Here is a 6,520-nt window from a genome sequence, read left to right as displayed (position 1 = left end):
CAAAGTCAAACAAAAAAAGTAGCTATCTAATCCTATGTGTTGACATATACCAAGCCGATCTCTCCTGCAAGTACCTTCTCTCTAAAAAAATTGTAATACACCTCAATGCATTTTGTCTTAGCATGAAACACTGAGTTCTTAGCTAATTTTTGTATACTACTCAGGTTGTCATATTAAATGATAATCGGACCATCTCCATGCACATACAACTCACCTAATAATTTTTATATCCATACCAACTCACATGTTGCCATAGCAATACCTCTATATTGAGCCTTTATACTCAATAAAGCAACCATTGGTTATTTTTTTTTGCTCCAAGTAATTGATACATGCTACCAACCCAACCTGCATTTGTGCACCCAAACACTTGTACATCCTTACTTGCCTCATAAAAATTTGCATAATATAAGGTGGACTTCACATACCTCAATATGTGTCTGAGTGTATCCAAATGAGGGTTCTTAGGTACTTGCATAAATTGACTCACAAGTCCAATAGCATTGGCCTTGTAATTATCATATAGATTAAAATTCATACTATCTTTTTGAACATAGTAGGATATTCTATCTTATCCCCACCATTAGCACTTAACTTTATATTTTGCTCCAATGGTACTAAAAGAGGCTTACATGTTGTCATACCATACTTGGATAACATATCCAAGCCATACCACCTTTAGGAAGACCATATACCATTTGCATATCTGATCACCTCAACACTAAGAAAGTATCTTAGCTTTCCCAAATCCTTTATCTTAGACTTTTGCTTCAATCCCTTGATATTAGCAATCCCACTGTCACTATCACTTGTAATAATCTAGTCATCCACATAGATGACTATGGTGGCCAAACATACATCATCGTTTCTCACATAAAGTGAGTGATTAGCATTAGAATCATAAATGCCAATGTTGATAAGACACTCTTCAAACTTGTTAGAACATGCTCTAGGTTCTTGTTTCAACCCGTAGAGCACATTCTTTAAATTCCATGCACATGTGGGATGCTCTACATCCTCATAACTTGTTGGTTGCTCCATATACATCTCTTCTTGCAAATCACCATGCAAGAAGGCATTCTTCGCATCCATTTGCTGTAAGTTGCAATGCTATTGCTAAAGCAATCACACATCTGATAGTTGCCATCTTAGTAACTATACTGAATCTCTCTTTATGATTTATGGGCTTTGGCACACATCTGATAGTTGCCATCCTAGCAATTAGATTGAATGTCTCTTCATAATTTATGTATATATGTATGCATAGCCTTTTGTAACCAATGTGGCCTTATACTTGCTAATAGAACATCTTTATTATGCTTTAATTTATAAATTCACTTAACACCAATATCTTTCTTGCCCTTAGGCAATGGTACTAGTTCCCAAGTCATGTTTCCCTTTAATGTAGTCATCTCCTCATTCATTACTACATCCCAATGGGCATGACCAAAAACCTTCTCAAAAGAAGTGGAATCAACATTCTTAACTACACTTACTATATAAGAATAATGGTGAGGTGCATAACACTTAAAACCAGATCTTCTAACATGATATCTCACTTGCTAGACCTATGTACCACTAGATCACTCAATGGAGCCTTTATATTACCATGCACTCTCTGTACACCTAGTATCTTGACTGAAGGAATACCAAGCCCATATTCCAAACTCTCTAAGCCACTAGAGTCTTCATCAAGAACTATATGAGTAGTAGATGTATTATTACCATTTGATACTTTCTTCTTCCCTTTGTCATTACCTGCAACATTGGTAGATGCATTTGAGGATGTGGGACTACTCAGTTTCCTAGACCAAGGATTGATGGTAGATCTATTACTAGATGGTATCTCTAGTCCACTAAGAGTCTATGATTCCTACCTTTTTGTTTACATGTGACTATTATGATTGTCAACATCATCTAATGCATCTTCACTACATGTATACTAGCTACTCATCTCATAAAAGATAACATCCCTATTTATCTAAAACTCCTCACTAAAATGATTATAACAATGATAGTATTTTTGCTCAGTAGATTATCTAATGAAAACACATTTTTCAACCTTAGAATCCAATTTCTTCCTTAACTCATCAAGCACATGAGCATATGCAATACAATCAAACACTTTCAAGTGTGATACACTAGGTTTCTTGCCTATAAAACATTTTTTAGGAGTCATACCATGAACTGCAATTATGAAAGATGTGTTTATAATATAGAAAGTAGTATGAAGAGCCTCAAACAAAAAATGCTTGGGCATATTTTTCTCAGCCATTACTACTCATGCAACTTCTACAATGTTGCTGTTTTTCCTTTCCACAACCCCTTTTTATTGTGGAGTATACCTATATGTCAATTGTTGCTTTATCCCATGAGGCCTCAAAATCACTGATCTCATTAAAGAGGTATTCTCCCCTCCATTTAATCTCAAGCACTTAACTTTTAAAGTTATATTTATTTCAATAATAGTCTTGAAAGATTTAAAGTGCTTAAACACTTCACTCTTTTTCTTCATAAAAAATATACCTAGAGTTTTTTAGAGCAATCATCAATGACTGTAACAAAATACTTATTACTACCAAGAGATACGAAAACGATAGTCTTGTATACTTTCCAAATTGACATGCTTCATAAACTTTATGTAATTCTACAACTTTGAATGTGGGTAAACTTGTAACCAAACCTTTTGATTACATTAATTTTAACCTTTGTAGGTGTCCATGTCTAATACATTTGTGCTATATTTCGATGTCTGTAACCACACCTTTGTCTTTACTATACATAGCACCACTTATAGCAGGGATTCAATATCTAAAGGAAACATACAGCCAACTTTGCTTCCTTGTGCAATCAACCTATACTTACTATTAAAGTATTCAACAAAATATTCCTTTATATTAAATCTAACCTGCAACCTTTGCTCTACCATTTGATCAACATATACTAAATTCATTGTGATAGATGGCATATCTAAAATATTTGACAAGACTCTCTGTCTAACCATCATGCAATGACAATGAAACTTTTCAAATATGTGAAATCAGATAACATGAACCATTACCTGTCTCTATCCCTTGGACTTTGTAAATCATGGATCTTTGTAAATCATTTAGTATGGCTAATCATATAATTAGATGTACTCAAATCAGCATACCATACATTATCACATGTTCCCTTTCTTGTAACAATATTCACCATATGCTATATGACAAACAAACACTTGTTATTATTATCATTCTATCTTGAAGATGATGCATAATTTCCTTGTTCGAACTTACCACTATGAATATCATCCTTCTTGTCAAAACAATGGGTTGTATATTACTTGTTCTTCCATAGTAATAGTAGATAATATTAGAATTGCTAGAATCTTTATTGTTCTGCTATCCATCTCTTCTCTGTACCTCTAGAATTACCATGGTCTCTTGAAATCTACACACTATCAAACTATTAATCTAACATGTTTTGCTGGTTACCACCAGCACATTCCATAATACAACCTCGTAACGTGGATTTGTCACCACGTCCCTTTCCTGAACTTGAGTAAAATGCTTGCATCTGTTCGCCACTTCTTTCAAATGATTCACCATACATATTGATCTCTTTGGTGATCAAGAGAGAGACCAACTCATCAAATCTGGAAATAGCTTTTATACATATACAAAAGTAACAAAAGATTTCTAGGCCTTCTCATTACTAAGACCACCCAAAGTAGATGAAATCAAATAGTCATCATCAAGCATTGCATCAATCGTTACTAATGCATTTGCAATACTTCTCACCTTTACAATAAACTCATTTATAGACATTTTTTGTTTCTTCAAAGTATTCAACTTTTTCTTGAGTTAAATCTTTCATACCTTTGTATTTACTGAAAATATATTCTCGAAGGTTGTCCAAGTTGCATGTGCATTTTGCAAATTTGATATAACACAACATAGTATTATCAGTGATTGTAGTAGATAGCCAATACATCATCTTTTTGTCTTTTTCATTCAATTCTTTCCATACCTTTAATTTTTCTACAGTCTCGTAGGATCACTAAGCTCTAGTTCCTTTTCTTCACTTGAAAGAAACTCATAGAGGCCTAAGTTTGTCACATTGAACTTCCACAATGGATAATTGTTCTTGTCTATCTTCTCAATAATTGGAATTTTGCTAAATTTAGCCATTATGATACAAGTGAATACTAAACAACAAGCAAAACTTCTATAACCCTTTATAAAATGTACACAACAATAAGCTAGGTAGCATTTTTCTACTAATTGGTCAATAATATATACAATCTACAAGTTATTTACATATAAACCTTGTGTTTTCTTCTTGACAAATACTTCAAAACTTATAGATTTGAAATATATAATGTGTGTCAGAGAACAAGCAACATAGCTGAAAGTACAATATGCCCTGAAATTACTGTTTGTTACCCTATAGAGCTAAAATCGGGCCCAAAATGACCTCAAATGACTAAAAACGTAGCAAAATAGCCCCAAAGAACCTATTTACAAAATATACATAGTTTTGCTTACTCAGCAATGATAGTTTCTTTAGAGTTTCTCAATTTCACAATTTTTATTCTTCACTTCATTTTGTCTTTGCGTTGGCCCCTTTTTGGGCAACTCTAACAATTGCCCCCCTAGAAGGATTTACTTATGGAGTATTTCAAAAACCTTCTCAACATATAGGTATTGCTCTTCAGAGAAGTGGGCACAAGAATGTCATAGTTTGATATGATGACAAGTTTGCTAGCTTTTGTTTTTATCCATGGACTCCATTTTTATGGCTCGTTGCTTGTAGCTACTATTGTTGATTTTTTCATTTCTTTCATTTCTTTCTTTTATTCAATGAAGGTGTGAATCATTGGAAATTCAAGATCCTCAATTAGGTTAGGAGTTGAGTAGCTTGCTTGGTCATCAACAAATTGGAAGATGGTCCTTATGCCTATTGAAATTCCCTCTGAACTGATCATGTCATTCTAGTGAACTCCTTTTCAAATGTCCTCTTGGTAAAACACAAGGCAATCGAATACTCCCTAAGTGATAAATGGTTCCAATGGCTTATTCACAAAGAGCTCCAAGAGATTATAATCACTCAAAAATTTTATGCACCATGCCAGTGAAATGCTACGTTACCACAATTGTGGTCCCTACACTAAAGATTCCTGCTTGACATCAAATAGGAACGGGGCCTCTCAAAGCCAATATCATATTGGTGCATAGATTGGTCGTCGTATGCGCGCATAGTGAGTGTCAGAAGGTCCCCAATAACAAAAGAACTCTACTTTTTGCACACAAATCAATGAAGAAAGCTTGCATGACATGAACAAGAGACCAATTGGGTGCAATCTCCCCCTATGCCTTGCGTGAGCGCTCCACAAAGCATGTATTTGATATATTATTCATCTTCAAGCTCAAATAATAGCACATATTACAAAATAGCATGCTTTAGCTTTTGAGTTTGCTTTTGTGCCAATAAAGAATTAAAGCTAATGGGCGCCCAAGAAGTCAGGCGGTACCTAAATACAATGTCCAATACAAATATTTAAATCGTGCGCCCATGCGTATACAAAAATAATAAATAAATATCAAGCGCTTTGATAAATAAGCGTGACAAAATATAGGCACAATAACTTGAATACACACTATCCTCCAATGCTTTCCACTGCCACCCCTGCTTGGTCTACACATCAACTGAAGCATTCACAATTTCTGAAAAAATAATACAATTAAACTAACAAAAGTGAATACCTATAGCAATCTTCAGCTACATAAATAAATTGGTTAGAAATTAATCCTAACCTTAATTTATCACGAGTGCGCACTCTAAACTCATAAACATTTATTAATTTAAATATGTATTTTGCGGAATCACCCGCTATGGAATCACCCATGTACACACAAAATTAACAAAACGCCCGAAAAGAATAGGTATCCCCATCGACTTCTCGCACAAAGAATCCACTTTGTGTATGAGTCCTCGGTAATAAAATTTTACAGAATCCACTGCAAAACCTCACGGAATCCACAATGGCATGGAATCCATCGTGGAATATGCCTCCTGGCATCATAACCCCGGGGTGGGATAGCAATTGTCCTCAATTGCTATTAGCTCAATGTGGAGCTAGTAGAGTGGGGAAAGCATTTAAGTCTCTAGCATGCATCCCATTGGGCCTCTTCAATAGGATGATTTTTAAACTTGACCAAATATCTAGAATATCTACAACCAGTTCTAGTGGTCATAAAGTCAGTATCTATAATAGTTTCAGGCTCAAGGATTTCTGTTTCATCATCTAGCAAAGGAGGGTTTTCATAGATAGGGTGTACATGTAATTGACCTCTAAAAGGTCGTAATAAACTGATATGGAAGGTATTGTGGATTTTCCAATGTTGTGGTAGTTCTAGTTTAAATGCATTGTCATTGACTTTGTGTATGATCTTGAATGGTCCATAAAATCTAGGTGCTAATTTCACAACTGAGTGTTTATCTACACTTTATAATCTTCGTTTTTCTATGCGTAACC

This window comes from Lygodium microphyllum, chromosome 22, assembly GCF_053477565.2.
Source record: "Lygodium microphyllum isolate KBCC chromosome 22, Lygodium_microphyllum_v1.1.10, whole genome shotgun sequence".
Classification (NCBI taxonomy): Eukaryota; Viridiplantae; Streptophyta; class Polypodiopsida; order Schizaeales; family Lygodiaceae; genus Lygodium; species Lygodium microphyllum.
The sequence above is the reverse complement of the archived record's forward strand: the minus strand, read 5'-3'. Positions refer to the sequence as shown.